At 40.8% G+C, this 8,978-nt stretch overlaps 1 long non-coding RNA gene across 1 annotated transcript; it reads left to right on the forward strand.

The window, feature by feature from the left end:
* Positions 1-4,837: 4,837 nt before the first annotated feature.
* LOC311265773 lies at positions 4,838-5,986 on the forward strand. The gene is made up of 2 exons (XR_014623611.1): positions 4,838-5,018; positions 5,416-5,986. It is a non-coding gene; the product is annotated as an uncharacterized lncRNA (long non-coding RNA).
* The last annotated feature ends 2,992 nt before the right edge of the window (positions 5,987-8,978 follow it).

An 8,978-nucleotide genomic window follows, 5' to 3' on the forward strand; every position in this document is an offset into this window, starting at 1 on the left:
ATGGATGGTTTGAAATTTAGAGTGATACAGGGCTTTCACGTTTGATATTGGATTAGGCTTGATTGAATTAAAGAGCACTATTGGGCTTTGGTGGAGGTATACGCTCTACTAAGTGCCATCCTGTTTGTCACTCTTATCTTCTGTAATACTCACTGACTGGTAGAAGATTATCCTGCTCCTTTAGATGTACACTCAGGTGCACCTCATTTAAAGTAACGTTATGTAGAAATCAGCGTCTTGTGTGATTTGGTGACCTGGCGAGATGTAATGTAGGTGCTAACTACAAACAAAACTGATTACGTCATAGCAATGTTATGTGTTGAAAACTTGTACGTTGAAGTAAACATGTATGTAATGCTGCGATCCTACCCTCTCACTGAAGTTACACAGTGCAGAAACATGTGACAGAGACAACATTCACCCTGTTACAAGACACTGTACCATCAACAGGATTTGGAAGCTGTTAGTTTAAGGTAAAAAGTTACATAATCTTGTTTTAAACTAACGTTGTGACTCATCAGCGTTTGCACATCTGTGCTTATCCTCTGCATCAAATTCATCTTCTGTGTGAACTTTGACATTTGCATTGTTGACTAATGACAAACTGTCTTTACCAGTGGTGTCTCATCTGCAAACGTATTGTTCATAACAATGAATTATTTGGCTGAATTAATTGAAATGCATCACGTCCTGAAACGATCAGTCAACGATCTGGTACTTACGTACATGTCTTTTTAATGCACTGATTCCAGTGAGTCAGTACACTGGAGAGAAGTGCTGTGCCCATCACCAGTCTTTACAGTGCTGACCTTTGAGAGAATGACAGGCCATAAGATCCAAAATGGAAGGCTTTAATAGTTAAGTTGTAGTGTTGCACCTTCCACTCATATCTGTCAGAGTATCAACTGCTTCACAGAAGAGATGTGATTCACTGGCAGTTATTATTGCCTTTTCACCCTTTAATGAAAGAGGCTGTACAGCTCAGCTCGCCAACTCAACCTGCAAGTAGCATGATTGAATAATTGATTGATTGACTGAAATTGTCAGAAATTAAATGAAATTAGTTTATTGGCCACTCAAAGTACATACACATGCATACATTAAGAGTTTATTTAAAAGTAAGCTGATGTGTGGATAAAACAAGGTGACATGACCCTTTGGTGCCACTTTCTGGTCAGACCAAAATAAAACACAGTAGTAGTACAACATTTTGGGAAAAACATGTTTATACTTTCTGGCCGCACAGTAGGAAGATTGACACTTCTCTCATATTGTGTCTTAAATATATACAGCAAGCAGCTGGTTAGCTTAGTTTGGCACAATGACTGGAGACAGCTAACCTGAATCTCTTAAACTGTTAAAAAATGTATCAATCAATAATCAGAATCCTCGCAAATGGGGAAATTTCTCTGTCACAGCAGCCAAAGGACAGTAATTACAATAAAAGTAGACTTAGACTTAATTTTTATAGCACTTTACATGCAGCAAAAGCACACAAACAAACATACACTGCAAGCAATAAAAGACAGGAACTGGGGTTAAGTACATAAATAAAACATAAAAATTAACAAAATACATAATTAAACACTATAATTAATAAAATACATCCAGTTGGGTCAGAAAGTGTCAGACCACCAGTGGAGACATATTCATGTCCTGATGTCCTGAACGCAGCACCACCCTCTCCTCCACAAAAAGGAGTGAAATGCTGAATCCCTGAAAAAAAATGCACGAATCCCAGAATATTCCAGGACTTGGCATGTCCCCCTCCCACTGAATGACAGCACTCAGCTGTGCTGGCATGGACCCCACAAGAAAAAGCTAATATACGAATATTCGAATATTCTCCTTGTGCTTACTTCCATTCTATGCAAGCGACCATCTGTAGTGAAGCAAATTCACATTATGGCGCTGTGTGGAGTTCAACATTAGGAAACTTTAACTGGGCAAGCCACAGCCACAACCAGCAGCAAAGACGTGTGTGGTTGACCCCTCAAACGGACTACAAATGTTGTAGTTTTCTTGAATTTCTTGAACAAGCCAGAAAACTGAGTTCTGTGTGCCACGATGTGTGTATGATGATCATTCGCCATTCGTTCAATCAAGACAAGTTTGGTCTTATGTAAGTGGTGCTTAATAAAAGAGATTACACTGGATAAGAATACAAATAATGACTTTTGCAAATAAAATATTATGGTTTTCTTGAATTGTTGCACATTTTTACACACATGCACTTCCCAGACTTGTGGACACACACACACACTGACAGCATCTCTCTCCTGTCCTTCATACAACTCTCCCATTGGGCCCTGTCATCTCAAAAGGAACGAGGAAGACAGAGAGGTGTGAAAGTGCTGCCTGGACCCTGCAATCATGCCTACTGTTAAATCTTTTGTGTCTTTGTGTGTGTGTGTGTGTGTGTGTGTGTGTGTGTGTGTGTGGATACGTTTTGTCTCCCGGCCTGTCTGCTTGCTCAAATTGTCTGCCATCTTGTTTATCTGTGTGTGCGCGTGCATGCATTTTGACAGTATCCTCGTTTGCCAAGGAAATGTCTCTCCAGAGACCACCAGCATGCCGCCACTCTTCTCCGAGGTGTCAGAATGTTGTTTCCTCCAAACAAAGTGATGACATCCTGTCTGTGATTCAGACTGCCCGCATAGATTCACACCGGATAGAGCGGACAGCTCCGGCCTCGTAACTCAAAACTGAGCACTCGAGTGGGGCTCAGGAATAAGAATAACTGCCACATTTTGATGATACTAGGACTCTACGTCAAAAAATCCAATATTAGTGAAAAAGTCGAGCCTAGTTTTCATGCTTTGTGCACATATACTGTAAGTCTCCACATGACAGGATGCTATCAGCAGTGATGGCTGCCAGTGACTTCAATTGAAATGCCCTTTCTTGTCAGTCAGCGCGGCAACACTCAGTATGATAAAGCTGCACAAGGTCTTACTTAAGTAGCACCATTAGAAAACCACTAGAGGAGGAAAAATATTGAGATGATGTCAGGGCAGAATTGCTGCCACTCACCGCAACGAAAAAAGAAATTCTGAAAGCCTCATTTGCAAGCTAATGCACTGACAATCTGCAATGGATGTGTAATTTTGATTCAATCAATGTCAGTCGGTGGCCCCGGCTGATATTAACTGCCTCTGTCTCAAAGACAGGTGTTAATCTCAGGACTCGGTGTGAAAGTTGTGGTGTGACAGCTCTCGGTCGTGTCTGCAGCCTCATAAATGTTGCATTCGCGTCCTCACAATATGTACATATTTCTACATGTCCACACAGCTTTATTTCAACTTTCTCCAACAAAACTTTTCAACAGTTTGCTCCTGTTCACATTCTCAGGCGTAGCAGAGCTGATGCACATTGAGTTTACACCATATGATGAAATGAACAGTGCTCCTGACCGTCGCAGTGAAGAAACACATCCTACAGTCTTTTAAACACTAAAGGCATTTGATTGGCTCGCTGATAATACCACATATTTGTATTTCAATGCAAGGTGGCATATGTGTATGTGCTGGAAGTACGGTCCAAGTTATAATCTGAGCCTTGTGAAGGACTCTATAAAAATAACTATATAAACAAACTATATATAAATATAAATAACAAACATTAGGGCCCGTTCCAGCAGCTGACTTTTTCAGCTGTATAGTAGCTGCTCCATATTACTATTTTCTATTCAATATACAATATTGGCTGATTATACATGTAGTGGCATCCTCCACCAATTGGGTTCAACTCTCAACAGGCATGTTGTGTGCAATGTTCTGCTGCTCCTCACCTGGCTTAATGGTGAACTTCAGTCATAAAATGTTTCTTGTTTAGCCTGTTTGTATCAGTAATATAAAAAAATACTCATTACATTGAAAAATGTGTGATTTGTGATTAAAATCACAAATGTTGGTAATGTATTAGTGAGTGACCGCTTGGCAAGAAGGTGACCGCTAAAATACAAACGGGAATTTTCATCTTCAGGGGTGAGGAGTTGCCTCTGACCGTGGACACACCAACACCCACCAGCCTGGTCCCTCAGGCTGGACTTCAGGACCCCAAACTGCTTGGCTGCCTGATGTGGAGTGAGTTTGTCTGCTTCCACCTCCTTTAAGGCCTGTTTCCTGGCCTCTGGGTTCCACTTCTCCCTCTTCTTAATTGGGCTGATGTTACACGTACTGTCATGTTTCAAAAGTCAGGAAAGAACAGCTCCATTTGCTACAGAATTCTTTGTCAGTCTTTCCTGCTACGACAATGATTGGCCCCCACAGCGTTATGTCCAGTTACACTTTCCCAAAGGATGATTCTGTTTCAGCAGCCTAAATGCAGTACCCAATTCAAGCGAATAGGACGATTGATTTGGTGTGTGTACAGCCTTAAAATGTTTAAATTGCTTGGACTTCCACATCGGTAGTGATCGCCAAATACAACCCCCCCAGAATGACCAGAAAGTGTGTCAGTCTGCAGTGTCTAACTCAGGACACAGTTACTTTTATGATCACAGAAGTTGCGTGCTGTGTATCAGATCACATCCACACACACAATTATATTTTTTTACTTTCATGATTAAAGAGAGCGTTGTGTGGAGCACGTGTGATTTTACTCAGACAGGAAAGATAATGTGTTTATTTTTGTGTAATATATATGGAGAATGTTCTCTGCAGGTTAACGCTTCTTGTTATTGTAACCCTGGTTAGTTTCATAGTAGTGTAATTTACAGAACCCTTTGAATGCATCGTAGTTGTTTTTCGTCCGGTAGTGTAATTTATGAGCTTACCTGAATGCATCACCCGCAGCTGTCGGTGTGTGAGAAGGTGAGCGACAGAGAAAGGAGAAACCTCATGTAGCCGCGGAGCAAAGTGTCCTCGTTCGGCGACCAAACGTGATCATAGTTGCGAATATTGTGATAAAACTGTCGTTAGGAAGTGAGTGTGAAGAGATACTTCCCTGGTGGGAAGTGAAGTCGATCCCGGGAGCAACTCCGACAGTGTTTCCTCGAACTTTTCTGAACTATTCTGGTGAGTTAGGTGCACCGTTAGCTTGATTAGCAGTATCATTCTGGTTCAGTACATAAAGAAAAAGCCAGTCAGGATAGTCAATAAATGTTTAATGGTATTGAGACGTGTTTTTTGTGATGTTGTGGTGATATGTTGTTATTGTGTGTTACCGTGACGAACGGTTAGCAGTTTTCCGAGCTGTTAGCTCAGCTGCGGCCTGGTAATGAGGCCGAGCGTAGCTCCATAGCTGTCGCTGTAGCTCAGATACCACAATGATGCAGCATTTCATGTGTTTTTTATTTTCTGTATTTGAGCTGTTTATATTCTAAGTGATGAAGCTGTATTGTTTAATGTACACTGGAAGAAGTAAAGAGAGAGTCATTTAAGCTGATAAATGATTATGCTGCATATTATGCAGGCTGGTTTTTTTGAGGGAGGAGTTCTTCTGCCCAACTGTGATCCACATCACCCGCCATTGCCACGTGGAGGCCCTTGGTTCAACTGCAACCTGTATCACCCGCCATGCTGCATGGAGGCTCTTGGTTCATCAACCGCAGTGTGGACATCAGTGTGGTAGGACAAGGCTCAGTCCGGAGGAGTGACACATTTTAGTTGCACTTTTTTTTCTGAGATCTCAGTATTTTTTTATTTATTTTTTAAATTATTTTTTTCACCCCTTTGCAAAAAAAACAAACTGACAAAGGAACTTAAAGAACTGTTTTCTCCTTGGAGGACCCTGAAAGACAATGAATAAACTGAAACAGACAACGGAAACAGGGAAGAATAAAGACAATTTAACCCATTAGAGGGGAAAGAAACACATTTTTGTTATTTTTTTCTACACCGGTACTTACCTGGGTCAGCTAATTTTATTTCATTCTGTGAATTTAAGTTATGTGGAAAGAACTGCATTTCATTTAATGAGTGTAAGGTTGACTATTTTATGTTGAGAGAGAAATTGACATTTAAATATATACATTTATACCATATTCTGTGTTGTGTGTTATGTGGGCTGGAGATCAGTTGCTCTCGTGCTTCAGTGCTACTGCCAGTCTCCTTACCCGAACCTAGTTGATCAGAACGAACCCGAGAAGACTGAGAAAAAGGTTACATTATCATGTACTAAAAACACTGATGTTAAGCTGATGTCAGCCCTTCTTTCCTCCCAGACTGATAGCGGAGCTGATGCACGTTGAGTTAACTCCAACAGCTGATGCACAGTGTTGCTGACTATAAATAAATAAATATGTTTTGCACAGGTGTCACACCAGTTTGGACCCAGAGTGCCTTTTAAAACCTGTAACAAGGTCTGCCACTGCCAGCGCTTAACATCAGAAATCATTGGTGTCATGGAACTGCACCAAAGGCCGAAAAAAATCTGCGTCTGTTTATACACACTGACTCGGGTTGATTTGTTTTCCCTGGTTCCTGGATCACTTTTCACACAGTGTGTTTGCTTTTTCAATTATTGATGCAGAGAGCCATGGAACGAAAGCTTGTAAGCCACTGGTGAATACAGAATAACGGCAGTGTTGGAGTTTGCTACAAAATGAAGATGTAAAGTAAAGTATGACTGTAATTACTAAAGTCGGACTTTATCTTCAGAGGACGGGGTTCGGAAGCCAGAGGGAGCACACGGATACTGTTTTTACACAGAAAGATGGTGGAGGAGTTGTGGATGCCTTTCTCTGAAGGAGAATCATGCGCTCTACTCAAGATGCTCTGCAGACGAATGTTCGAGTTGTTGCACAATGTCCTATCAGACAACAGTTTTCACAAGTTGTCACGAAGAGAGTGACCTCAATAAAACAAATACACAGAGCACTTCTCGACAGATTGAGATTGAGTCAGTGATGGCATCATTCTTGCGTATTTTTTCTTATTTCGCCTCTGACTGCTCCATCTGTCAAGCCCAAATAGTCAAGCAGCTTGTTAATGATGAGTGGAACCCGTTAGCTTAAGGCAAAACCTTTTAACTACGATTTAAAAGCTGCTCGACTCAATATTTTCATATCAGCAGCGGATCAAATGACTGGAAATGCAAAAGGAAGTCGCTTGTTGGGCAAATCCACATAGAATACCTCCCTGACTCTGCAGCTCACCAGCATTTTAGTGTCATTCAGCTCATTGTTTTGCATCTATTGCCCACAACTGTGCTGTTTTGGTCTCAGCCTGTCAGACTCAGCACTGCTGCTGGTAGTGTTCTGATCAGCACCAGACAGCAGACAAAGCTGGCAGCTAGTTGATGAACTCGGTGGAGGGTTCAGCAGCTGAAGAGCCAGATATCTACCTTAACAGTTAGTAAAGACCAAAACAAATCTACAAGGTGAGAGAAAGTGTAACTTACTATTCCAGGTGGTCGCTCTCTTTCTGCTGAATGTCTATATGAGCGACTATTTGCTAACATGTTCAACACATCCATGTCCAGCACATCCAATAACCAGGTTTAAAAAATAGATTATGGTTTATTACAAAATGTGTCCGATTTTTGTAGTCTTTGCCATCCATCTAATGGTTAATAATGCATGCCCCTAGTTTATTACTGAAATCTGGAAATGTGCACAATTCCTGAAAAGGTGGTCTGACAGAGCTAGCACTATGAGGAGTTTGAAGATCTTAGGGTTTAAAAGGGTAAATTCACCCAAAAATGTTAATTTATTCATTATCTACTCACCCTCATGCACCCGATGGAAAGTGCAGACAAGTTTCATAGTCCTCAAGCTAAAAGCGTCAGCGCACACTCTTGTTGACGTGGGTGCACCACGCATCGAGGGTGCAAATGCTTCTTTTCAATTGGGGATCTTGGGGCTTCAAGAGACTCATGGATTACGATGAACAAGCTGCATGGAGGCATTTTTTGTTTTTAGTTGTTTGTTGTTTAAAGTCCCCATATACTTCAGTTGCTTCGGAGAATGCTTCGACACTGACTTTCCATCAGCATGAGGTGAGAAGATACTGATTTAATTTTTGGGTGACATGTTCCTTTAAACAAATAACCAGTTTAGCAAAAATTTTGGTAAATGATGAAAAATGTTGTTCTTTGTTGCAATGAGGGAATATTACATTTCAGGTGCACTTGCATCTGTTTGTCTGAGCATAACTTTCTATAGCCAATAAAAATTAATGTATAAGTTGCATGAAATAAGACACGAGTAATAAAGAAATAGAATTATCCTTTACTATTTGGAGCTAATTCATATCTTCCATGCCACTTAATATTGCTTTTCTTTTTGCCAAGTGTTCCTTTCATTTCATTTATATCACAGAGGGATCTTAATCTTTGGTCCTTGGATTCTTTTATTTCCTGAATATACTGAAGCCATTAGACATGCACGATATAATCTACAAAATAAGGTTAGCACCTTGAAATGAAATAAAAGGAATAGTACTTACGAAGGGCATGTTTTCTCTGAACCTCGATAGAGAAACAGTTGAGTCTGAATTGCTTCAGAGAGCAGCCTGTGAATGCACCCCTCTTTGCCGATCATGGCTCTGAGTCTGCTCCCTGTAGCTCTTTCTCACATCGTTCCTGATCAAAGAAGCTGCTTGCACTGACAAACACTCCATGTCACATGTCTTGGAGGAAAGAACAAGTGTTTTGCAACAAAAAGAAAAAAAAGTACAAATGTACAAAGAGGACCAAACAACAGTATGAAAAAGTTTTTCAAACAAGAGGGCACAAGAATCAGATTCCCCGCAGGAGTGTCGCTCCCCGAGGTGCTCAACAACATCCAAACGTGAAATGTGGAGTTATCCAAAGATGTTGGGGAAGTGGTAATAAATCAAAGGTGTCACTGCTTCTGAACAAATGTCATCACCAGGTACAGATAGGTATGTGATTTGCTTCAGTAGGATGGTAAGAAGCCCAATAATATCTGTGGTCTCAGGACACAGAGCGCTTGTAGCAGGAAATTGGTGTTTCAGATTGTCCTCTAGTTTTTGTTAAAATAACAAGTATAACTTAAATGACTTTAGATAGTT

The sequence above is a fragment of the Pagrus pagrus genome, assembly GCF_965226575.1.
Source record: "Pagrus pagrus genome assembly, chromosome: 11".
Taxonomy (NCBI): Eukaryota; Metazoa; Chordata; class Actinopteri; order Spariformes; family Sparidae; genus Pagrus; species Pagrus pagrus.